This window comes from Lepidochelys kempii, chromosome 5, assembly GCF_965140265.1.
Source record: "Lepidochelys kempii isolate rLepKem1 chromosome 5, rLepKem1.hap2, whole genome shotgun sequence".
In the NCBI taxonomy this organism is placed as follows: domain Eukaryota; kingdom Metazoa; phylum Chordata; order Testudines; family Cheloniidae; genus Lepidochelys; species Lepidochelys kempii.
The window spans coordinates 38,187,019-38,199,168 of NC_133260.1; the positions used below are offsets into that span (position 1 = coordinate 38,187,019).

At 41.0% G+C, this 12,150-nt stretch overlaps 1 protein-coding gene across 7 annotated transcripts in view; it reads right to left on the reverse strand.

The window, feature by feature from the left end:
• The window catches only part of PDE4D (phosphodiesterase 4D), a 769,499-nt gene that overhangs the window by 407,610 nt on the left and 349,739 nt on the right, over window positions 1-12,150 (reverse strand). The gene's annotated exons all lie outside the window — the stretch shown is intronic.

Below are 12,150 nucleotides of genomic sequence, written 5' to 3' on the forward strand. Positions count from 1 at the left end.
AAAAAGTCATTGATTCTGGAAATGTTGCATCCTTTAGGTTTAGGGTCCCTACACATTTATAATGTGAGAACCGCAACACCATTGGTAGAATCAGTCAATAATGTACATGCTGTTGTAGAACTCCCAGTTTTCAGCCAAGGGCTGGAGGGGAATTTGTAGAATGCTGGGGATGGAAGCTGCCTTTTCTTAGGGTAGTGATTATCAAACTTTTCATGGTGGGGTCAGACCCAACAAAGGTGGTGTTTTGGACACCTCCCGTCCCTATTTGGAATGGCATTACATCCTTCTGGAAGATATTGAAATTTGTAAACTGAAAAAGTAAGATTAGGAACGTGTTTAGTGTATCTTTTGTCTTTCATGCCATAACTGTTTTTTCCATATTGAAAAAAAGTTAATCACTGCCTACTTGAGCTTTTCATTTCATAACCGCCTCCCACTTGTTCTGTTCCTTTCCCTTCCTCTTGCACATGCTTTCTACCTACTTTCCTTTTCCTATTTCCCCCTCCATATGATTAATTGCCACTTGGTTCCCTTCTCCTTTGATCACTTGGGCATGCTGCTCAGCAATTCATTCCTCAATAGACAGTTCCCTTGCCTCATTCCCTTCTGCCTTGGACAATTCTCTTCTACTGCTCGCTCCACAGTCCTATTGAAGCAAAGTTCCTCTTTCCTTTTCTCTTGTTGTGTAGCAGAGACTTCTAACAGATGCAGCTGGTCTGTCCCTTCCTTATTTCCAGATGCTTTTTCAGCCCTCCCAGTCCACTTTGCAATGAAGAGTCAGAACACTGGAAATAATGAGCACTATTAGCATCTGATCAGTAGGGTCAAACAATTTGTAGGGTAATTATAGTGCCCTGTCAAGCTGTGGGAGAAGTTTGAAGAAGTGGCTTAAAAGAGAAACTCTGAAACAAATGGGAAAGCCAGGAGGGAAAAGATATATGAGCTTACTGGAAGGTTTTGACTGGAAAATACTTAGTGGCTGTATGGGAAGAAGCTACAACCTGCAATGAATTGCTTGTTGGTGTCCAAAATGGCCATCTTTGGTCTCCAGTTGGTGGTTTCTCATGGATTTAACACAAAGTGTGTGTGTGTGTTGGGTGAGGTGCTGCCAAAGGACAGTATAGGGTCCTTTCATAAATAGAGAAAATTTAGTGTCACACACAAAAAACCCCCCAAATCAGCTCCGGCTAATACTGATTAAAAGAATTAAATTACCAACCCCTGGACTGGCAACAGGGATTATCCACAGAAAAGTATGATATTTTTGCTTATGGGAGCTAACTGTAGCCTCATTTTCTTTTGCTTATTATTTACTGTTTATCAAATGCTTAAAAAAAGTTAATCATCTATCTTCTGCATTTGAAATTCCCTCCCCCCCGCATTTTGCGCACAGCATAGCACCACTCACACCTATCACACAGTGCTCTGATGAGGAAAGCAAGAAACATCCCCGCATACCCCGACCAACAACTCTGTCCAATGAAGCACTCCATGCTATACTTTCTAATCCCGACAAAAAGGAAGGTTTGGGGAAAATGTTTACCAAATAAGAGAACATAACAAAACTGGGAGCTGTCCTCACCTGCTGGGAAACAAACAGCTAGACTGGGTAAACACGAAAAGTTTCATTCTATGGGGAAAGTGTCTCAGAAGGGCTTTCTATTTTTCCTACCTACACTCCTGCACTAGTTGGGAGGGAAATTTATATCTTCTGTCTGTGATAGCACAGAGAAAGAGATGGAATTTGGCATAGACACAAAATGATTAAGAAGCTAGCCTTACAAGGAAAGATTTAAAGAAATAAATACATATTAGCTTGTCTAAATAATAAAGGAGCATGGTATTTAGAGAGTATAAACACCAAGGAGAGAAAAAAATTGTTCCTGGTGGTCCAAGAGATACAATTAGGAGTCACAGGCTAAAGATGAGGAAAAAATATTTATGGTGGTGAAGTCCCAAGAGACAAGTAATGAAAACCTGCTTAGATATTTAGAAAGAACACAGCCCTAAAATGTGCAGTGCTTGAACTCATTCCCAGGGTAAGAACCAATGGTTCTAACAGGCTTTTTCTCTCTCCAGTTTCTATTACTCAAAAGGAAGAGGGACAGGGGAAAGGTGATTCATCCTCACTTTTCACAAACAAATCCATTGGATGCCTGTGGCACTCACAACTGACTATGCACATAATGTCAGATGAGCCAGGCTGGAATCTGGTCTCCTGATACGTGTATCAATTAAAATTAAGTATTCATTGTCTGGGATTGAGATCGCTAGAGTTCAAAATATGGATTTTCCACCCTAAAGGCATTTTTGAAGACCTCAGAGCAGCCATTATATCTATATTTTTAAATCTACTGTTTTCCACAAAGATTTTGCCTGTTGGAGTTAGAATGACAGAAATGTAGGGCTGGAAGGGACTTCAAGAAGTCATCAAGTCCAGCCCCCTGCACTGTAGTAGGACCAAGTAAACTGACAGTTTTTTGTCCAACCTGTTTTTTAAAACCTCTAGTGATGGGGATTCCACATCCTCCCTTGGAAGCCTGTTCCAGAGCTTAATTGCCCTTATAGTGAGAAAGTTTTCCATAATATCTAACCAAAAGCTCCCTTGCTGTAGGTTAAGCTCATTACTTCTTGTCCCATTTTCAGTGGACATGGAGAATAATTGATCATTTTCCTTTTATAGCAGCCCTTAATATATTTGAAGACTGTTATCAGGTTCCCCCTCAGTCTTCTTTTCTCAATACTAAACATGCCCAGTTATTTTTAAATTTCTCCTCATAGGTCAGGTTTTTGTTGCTCTCCTCTGGCCTCTCTCCAGTTTGTCCACGTTTCTGATAAAGTGTAGCACCCAGATTGGACACAGTACCCCATCTGAGGCCTCAGCAGTACCAAGCAGAGCAGGACAGTTACCTCCCATGTCTTATATATGACAGTCATAGAATATCAGGGTTGGAAGGGACCTCAAGAGATCATTTAGTCCAACCCCCTGCTCAAAGCAGAACCAATCCCCAACTAAATCATCCCAGCCAGGACTTTGTCAAGCCGGGCCTTAAAAACCTCTAAGGAAGGAGATTCCACCACCTCCCTAGGTAATATATTCCAGTGCTTCACCACCCTCCTAGTGAAAAAGTTTTTCCTAATATCCAACCGAAACCTCCCCCACTGCAACTTGAGACCATTACTCCTTGTTCTGTCATCTGCCACCACTGAGAACAGCCTAGCTCCATCCTCTCTGAAGCCCCCTTTCAGGTAGTTGAAAGCAGCTATAAAATCCCCCCTCATTCTTCTCTTCTGCAGACTAAATAATCCCAGTTCCCTCAGCCTCTCCTCATAAATCATGTGCTCCAGCCCCCTAAAAAATCATTTTTGTTGTCCTCTGCTGGATTCTTTCCAATTTTTCCCCATCCTTCTTGTAGTGTGGGGCCCAAAACTGGACACAGTACTCCAGATGAGGCCTCACCAATGCCAAATAGAGGGGAATGCTCATGTCCCTCAATCTGCTGGCAGGCAATGCTCCTACCTATACAGCCCAAAATGCCATTAGCCTTCTTGGCAACAAGGGCACACTGTTGACTCATATCCAGCTTCTCGTTCATTGTAACCCCTAGGTCTTTTTCTGCAGAACTGCTGCTGAGCCATTCGGTCCCTAGTCTGTAGCGGTGCATGGGATTCTTCTGTCCTAAGTGCAGGACTCTGCACTTGTCCTTGTTCAACCTTAGCAGATTTCTTTTGGCCCAATCGTCTAATTTGTCTAGGGCCTTCTGTATCCTGTCCCTACCCTCCAGCATATCTACCTCTCCTCCCAGTTTAGTGTCATCTGCAAACTTGCTGAGGGTGCAATCCACACCATCCTCCAGAACATTTATGAAGATATTGAACAAAACTGGCCCCAGGACCGACCCTTGGGGCACTCCACTTGATACCGGCTGCCAACGGGACACGGAGCCATTGATCACTACCCGTTGAGCCCGACAATCTAGCCAACTTTCTATCCACCTTATAGTCCATTCATGCAGCCCATACTTCTTTAACTTGCTGGCAAGAATACTGTAGGAGACCGTGTCAAAAGCTTTGCTAAAGTCAAGGAACAACACGTCCACCGCTTTCTCCTCATCCACAGAGCCAGGTATCTCATCTAGACGGCAATTAGATTAGTCAGGCATGACTTGCCCTTGGTGAATCCATGCTGACTGTTCCTGATCACTTTCCTCTCCTCCAAGTGCTTCAGAATTGATTCCTTGAGGACCTGCTCCATGATTTTTCCAGGGACTGAGGTGAGCTGACTGGCCTGTAGTTCCCATGATCCTCCTTCTTCCCTTTTTTAAAGATGGGCACTACATTAGCCTTTTTCCAGTCGTCCGGGACTTCCCCCAATCGCCATGAGTTTTCAAAGATAATGGGCAATGCCTCTGCAATCACATCTGCCAACTCCTTTAGCACTCTCGGATGCAGCGCATCCGGCCCCATGGACTTGTGCACGTCCAGCTTTTCTGAATAGTCCCGAACCACTTCTTTCTCCACAGAGGGCTGGTAACCTCCTCCCCATGCTGTGCTGCCCAGTGCAGTAGTCTGGAAGCTGACCTTGTTCGTGAAGACAGAGGCAAAAAAAGTATTGAGTACATTAGCTTTTTCCACATCCTCTGTCACTAGGTTGCCTCCCCTATTCAGTAAGGGGCCCACTCTTTCCCTGACTTTCTTCTTGTTGCTAACATATCTGTAGAAACCCTTCTTGTTACTCTTAACATCCCTAGATAGTTGCAATTCTAATTGTGATTTGGCTTTCCTGATTTCACTCCTGTTGCCTGAGCAATTTTTTTATACTCCTCCCTGGTCATTTGTCCAATCTTCCACTTCTTGTAAGCTTCTTTTTTGTGTTTAAGATCAGCAAGGATTTCACTGTTAAGCCAAGCTCGTTGCCTGCCCTATTTACTATTCTTTCTACACATCGGGATGGTTTGTTCCTGCAACCTCAATAAGGATTCTTTAAACTACAGCCAGCTCTCCTGCACTCCTTTCCCCCTCATGTTATTCTCCCAGGGGATCCTGCCCATCAGTTCCCTGAGGGGAATACACCCCAGAATGGTATAACCCCTTTTCACAGCTGCAACATATTGTTAATTCATGTTCAGTTTGTTATCCACTATAACCCCCAGATCCTTTTCAGCAGTTCTACCACCTAGCCAAGTTATTTCCTATTTTGTAGTTGTGCAAATGACTTTTCCTTCCTAAATGTAGTACTTTGCACCTGTCTTTATTGAATTTCATCTTGTTGATTTCAGACCAATTTTCTGATTTATCAAGTTAATTTTGAATTCTAATTCTGTCCTCCAAAGTGCTTGTTACTCCTTCCAGCTTGCTGTCGCTACAAACTTTATGAGTACACTCTCCACTCCATTATCTAAGTCACTAATGAAAATATTGAAGTGTCAGACTCAGGACTGATTCTTATGAAACCACCCTAGATTCATCCTCACAGTTTGACAGCAAATCATTCCTTTTTTCAGCTAGTTGTGCAGCCACCTTGTAGTAATTTCATCTAGACCACATTTCCCTAGTTTGCTTATAAGAACGTCCTTACTAAAATCAAGATATATCATGTCTATTGCTTCCCCCACATCTACTAGGCCATGTCAAAGAAGGATATTAGATAGATTTGTAATGATTTGTTCTTGACAAATGCATCCCGGCTATTCCTTATAACCCTATTATTCTTCATGTGTTTACAAATTAATTCACTACTTTGTTCCAGTATCTTTCCAGGTACTGAAGTTAGGCTAACTGGTCTATAATTTCCTGAGTGCTCTTTGTTCTTGTTTTTAAAGATAGATACATTTGCCCTTCTCCAGTCTTCTGGGCCTCATCTGTTCTCGAAGATAATTGCTAACAGTCCCAAGGTAACTTCAGCTTGTTCCTTAAGTACCCTAAGATGAATTTCATCAGGGCATCCCAACTTGAATATATTTAACTTATGTAAATATTCTTTTACCTGTTCTTTCCCTATTTTGGCTGCATTCCTTCCCCCTTGTTGTTATTGTGTTGACTATCTGTTCATGATTGAGCTTTTTAGTGAAAACTGAAGCAAAATAGGCATAAATATGGCTAAAATTTAGTCACAGGTATTTTTAGTAAAAGCAATGGACAGGTCAGGGGCAATAAACAAAAATTAATGGCCCATGATCTGGCAATGACTTATATTAAAAATACCTGTGATTAAATCTGGAGGGGGCGGCACTGGCTGGGAGGTGCATCTGAGGGGGGTGTTGCTGGGGGAGGGCGCCCGGGGCCAGCGGCACCAGCTGCCCTGTGTCTGGGGACCGCTACTGGGGGCTGCCGGAGCAGCAGCTGGTGTGGCTGTCCCCCGGGCCACTTCAGCAGTGGCTGGTGTGGCTGTACTGGGGAGCACTGAAATAGCTGGCCTGGGAGCCAGTTGCTTGGGCAGCCCTGGGACCAGCCACACAGGCCCCTACAGAAGTCACGGAGGTTGCGGAAAGTCACAGAATCCGTGACTTCCACGACCTCCGTGACAGACACGAAGCCTAGGCAAAAAAATCTCAGGTTTTTTGACATCATCCATAATTAGCTCTCCTTTTCCACTAAGCAGAGGACCTTCATCTTTCTCTTGCTCCTAATGTATTTAAAGAACCTCTTCAGATTGCCTTTTATATCCTTATTAGGTGTAACTCATTTTGTGCCTTCGCCATTCTGACTTTGTTCCTACATGCTTGTGCTATCCTTCTGTACTCCTCCTTAGCAATCTGTCCATGTTTTTACTTTTTGTAGGATTCCTTTATGATTTTCAGGTTCTTAAAGAGCTTCCAATGGAGCCATATTGACCTTTTGCTATTCTTTCTATCTTTCCTTCACATCAGAATAGTTTGTAGTATTTAATACCATTTCCTTGACAGACTGCCAGCTTGCCTGAACTCCTTTATCCCTTAGATTTTCTTCTCATGGGATCTTACCTATCAGTTCTATGAGTTTGTTAAAGTCTGCTTTTTTTTGAAGTCCATTGTCCTTATTCTGCTGCTCTCACTTCTTCCTTTCCTTCGTATCATGAAATCTATCATTTCATGATGTATTTCACCCAAATAGCCTTCCACTTTCAGATTAGCTACCAATTCCCCCCTATTGGTCAGAATCAAGTCTAAAATTGCTGTCCCCATGATTATTTCATCCACTTTCTGAAACAAAAAGTTGTCCCTAATATATTCTAAGGACTTATTGGAAATTTTGTGTTTTGCCGTATTACTTTTCCAACAGTCTGCGTAATTAAGGTTCTGGATTGCTATCAGGTCTTGTGTTTTGGATATTTTTGTTGTTTATTGTAGAAATGCCTCATCCACCTCCCCTTCCTGATTTGGTGGTCTACAGTAGACCCCCTACCATGATGTCACTCCTATTTCTGAACTCTTTTATTGTTACGCAGAGACTCTCAACTGGTTTGCCTCCCACCTATTTATGGCTCTCAGAACAAGGGTACAATACAATACCTTATCCTTCTTTATCCTGCTTATCCTTCCTGAACAATCTGTTCCCCTCTATACCAATACTCCAGTCATAAAATGTATCCCACTAAGTCTCTGTGATGCCAGTTAAGTCATAATTTAGTGTAAGTACTCAAACTTCCAGTTCTTCTTGTTTATTCCCCATTCTCCTTGCATTTGTGTATAGACACTTAAGATGTTGAACAGATTCCCTCAGTTATTTCTTTTTTGTTGCTTCTATGACCCTATTGTAATTTTCCATGTCTCCCCCCTCCCAACACCTAATCCTCTGTTAAGGTTGCCTTTTTTATAATTACATGTGGGATTTTGTCACCTACCCCTTTTCAACCCCATTTAAAGCCCTCCTCACTAGGTTGGTGAGCGCATGAAGATGCTCTTCTTCTTAGTCAGGTGGGCCCCATTTTTTCCCAGAACACTTTCTTCCTGGAACAGCATCCCATGATTGAGGAAACTGAAGACCTCCCATTAATACCATCTACAAAGCCATACATTCATCTCTAGGACATGCATGTCCCTGCTGGGCACTTTCCATCAACCCGATGGACAAAACACAACCTGTGCCTCTGACCCCTTCACCCTATCTCTCAGAACCTTGTAATCACTGTTGATCTGCTCAGCATCAGATCTTGCAATATCATTAGTGTCCACATGGATGAGCAGCATAGGGTAGTGATAAGAGGATGGATGAGCCTTAACAACCTTTCTGTAATGTTTCAAACACAGGCTCCGGGCTGGTAGTACATCTCCCAGGACATCATGTCAGGACAACATCAGAGTTAGAATTCCCTTAAACCATTTGTTGTACAAATATACATTGTGAACCAAACCCTGTAATTAATTGGTAGCCCTTCAGAACATATCCATGAATCCACTAGGAGTTACGGCCACCTTCTTTAATGGTGATGTAATGCTTTGTTCAAAGCTACAGATTATTCAAGAAATAAGACTTGAAAGGCATTACATTTCTGGGATACTTTGTCACATCTTGATTAGGACTAGCAAATCATATATACTCTATTATCTAGGCTGTTTTAATAATTTGTAGAGGTGCTATGACAATGAAAACTGGGTGTTATTTACAAAAATTAGAAAAGCTATATAAAGATGCCTGCAGCGGATATTATTAAACTGTCACTAGAACACTAGAAGTTAAATGGCAGTGATACCATCAAGAAATGAATACTAATAATAATAATGCAAACCTCCCTCCCCCCCCCCCCCCCCAAAAAAAAAAAGAGAATTTATCAACTAAATGTGCAGAACATTTGTTCTCAAGGCCTCCAAGCCTGGGATTTTATGACATACGGAACTTTCGGCAAAATGAGGCATTTCAGGGCTGAGTTTTCTGACCTTGTGACACCCTTACTGTTGTCCTCCTGGACAAAATAGTTTTACCTACACAGTCAAGAGCAGCTCTGACTCTCACCCAGCTAACTGTATCGCTTGGCCTTATTTAAATGCTAATTTAACCACTGTTGGGCAGTCTGACACTAGACTGCTAGGAATCAAAGAATCTAGATGCTTTTTCCACACTACCTTTTCAGTAAACCTTCTGAAAGGAAAGAAGAATGATTTGAGTCATGGTGATCCAGAAACACTCTACACTGTTACCAAGGTCATTGTAAACTTTGCTGATCTTTAGAAGCAAATCATCACATTTTATAGAAGAAAGAGGATAGTTCTCCTGGCCCGCATACTATGACCAACGGGATTTTTTTCTTTGACCCCAGTGAAGCAAAAGTTCTTCCAAAAGGTACTCAAGTTTATATTTTCCCCTATATTACAGGTTTTTACAAACCTTATACTGATCTATTGCACTCAAACAGCTAAAACAAAAAAATTTTAAAAATGTAGAACGAATACTCATAACAAGCAAAACTTAACGGTGCTGGATTCAATTAAAATCATTGGCTTTTATGCTGCTGAAATCCATGCAGAAGTCTGTAAGCCCTGAAAATAGCCAGACTTTTCTATATGCAGCATAAAATATGGGCAGGTTTCTTATTGAATCTATTCCTGCAAATGTCACACAAATAGATTCTTGAATACAAACAAGAACCCTATGTTAATTATTTAACAAATTATTTACATATGTAAGTAAAAAGTTTAATACCTCTTGGAAGACTGTGTTTCTTAATGGCAATGTACAGTATTAAATTTGTATGAATATATTAATTTAGGAAGCAACTGGAACAGCTTTAAATAATTTAGTAGGAAATTCTGATACATGGTAGTGGGTAGTACTGTGATACGTGTCTCAAAACAACAATGGAAATATATGAGCTTCCCTGAGTACCAGACAGTCCATACAAGAAACAATTACTCAGTGATGAAAAATGTTGAGACGTTGGATGCCCATGTACAGACTGCACAAAAGTTTTCAACTGGTGTAGAAACCACATACCAAAATTTATTACAGAAAACAGAGTGTAAGAAGAATTACATAAGACTTGGAATGTGTGGGGTTTTTTAAATATTTTAGATGAGTAAGAGCCAGACGGGGTTGTTGGATATAGACGATAATGATGTGTAAATCTATTGTATGGAATTGAATGTTCAATGAAGCTCTAATACAATTTTCATAAAATTCCCCAAAACAATCTTTTATTCTGAAAGTCATGTTGTTCATGAAAAGTATTTTTAAATAAGAAGTGACATTTTCTAGGCAGTCTGGTCAATTCACTGCATTAAATTGTTTACTGAGCTCTTACACAGACCAGGACTTGTTCTACACAGAACTGGCAGAAGACAGAGTGCTTACAGAGGGGAAAATGTATAGCCTATTGGCTGTTGCTCACTGATTAGACAGAAAATATTCATGGTCACTTAAGAATTAACAGTCAGAAAGAGAGGAGTAGTATATAACACAAAAGTAGAATAAATGAGAAACCATATGTTCACTTTAAGTCTATCAATAAAATAGGATATAATAGCAGAGAACTTGTTTACTGCTGTACAGTTCTGAAACTACAAGTTAAAATTGGTTCGCTAGACTAAAATGCAGGGTGTTAGAGTATCAATAGAAATATTTTTCTGAACACATTCAGCACATTTTTGCAAATAACTTTATACAGAAATTCACATACACTTTTATTTAATGAGTCATCCTGTGGTGTGAAATACCATTAGAAAATTTCACATAACACAATGAAAAGCAGCATTAATCAGTTGAAATACAGGTGTGGCCACATTACCAAGCTGTTACTATGGTAGCTGTCTGCAATAACATCACTTAAAGGTTTAGGAGTTATGTCCAGACAGAGGCAGGGTGATTTCTGTTCTGTATATGATAGCACCATTAATGTAGTTGTTCACTGTGATTTATATATACACATTTATACACCTACACACACATGCAGAATAGCACCCATGCTGGATTAATTAACTTAATTAGAATTAAAATCAATTAAAAGTAAAACCATCCACTTCTCCTCATGTCTTCAACGCCACCAAAAAACCCCTCAAACTAAAATAACAAAATCAAATTCAAAGAAAACCCCTTTCTCTTAGAAACATCAACCCTTATTGTGCACCTACCCATCCCTAAAAAAAAAAGGTCTAGATAAAGGGATAAGTCATTCAGTCTATTTCAGACCCAGGAGGAGTATAGGTTCCAAAGTTTCGGGTCTGTCACAGAAGATGTCCAACTGGAAAGTCCCTCTTTATTATACCAAAGGGACTCCACACTGACTGTGGATGTGGCACTATGGTAAAGGAAGAAAGGTGGTAGCACCTGTCCTAGATCATTTAGGGCTTTATCGCTCAAAACTAACACCTTATACCAACAGATAGTGACTGAAGATCACAGAACACTGTCTCCTGCTCCGTGAGAAATACATCTCCTAATAAAAGAGAGAGGATGAATTTCTGGTTAAAGCAGTGGATTCAACCACTGGAGATGGGGGTTCAATTCCCTGCTCTGACCCAGATTCTGGGCTGCTGCATCCAGTACCATTTTCAGTTACTGACTTGACCTTAATGTGTAGCCCCATTTAGACCACTCTACCACAATCAAATCTTCAAGTGATGAAAGCAGGAATTAGAGTCACAAGGTCTACATCCAAAAGAAATGGCAACAAGCTCCTTGCTAGACAAAGAAAACTTCAACACCGGTGCTATGTAATTGCTTAACAGCAGCTGGGGGATCCAACAATAACCCCAGATTCTGAGCTGTAGTGACAAATGGTAGGCACATACCCCTAATAAGAGAGGCAGATATAATCCTTGCCACATTTATCTGTTGCTTCCCCAAACCTATCAGCATCATCTTTGTTTTATTAGAAAGAACCTCCTTTGTGCTCCAACCTCAGCCATACACTGGGCCAGGTATTCAGCAGCACTAGCTAGACTGGATATGCAAGATACATGAAGCATTAGAGTCCCTTCCTCCATATGAGCTACCTATACACCATATACATAAATAGGGCCCTACCAAATTCATGGTCCATTTTGGTCAATTTCAGCGTCATAGAATTTTAAAAATTGAAAATTACATGATTTCAGCTATTTAAATCTGAAATTTCACAGTGTTGTAATTGTAGGGGTCCTGACCCAAAAAGGAGTTGGGGGGGTCACAAGGTTATTGTGGGGGGGAGGGAGTTTGCGGTACTGATACCCTTACTTCTGCGCTGCTGCTGGTAGCGCT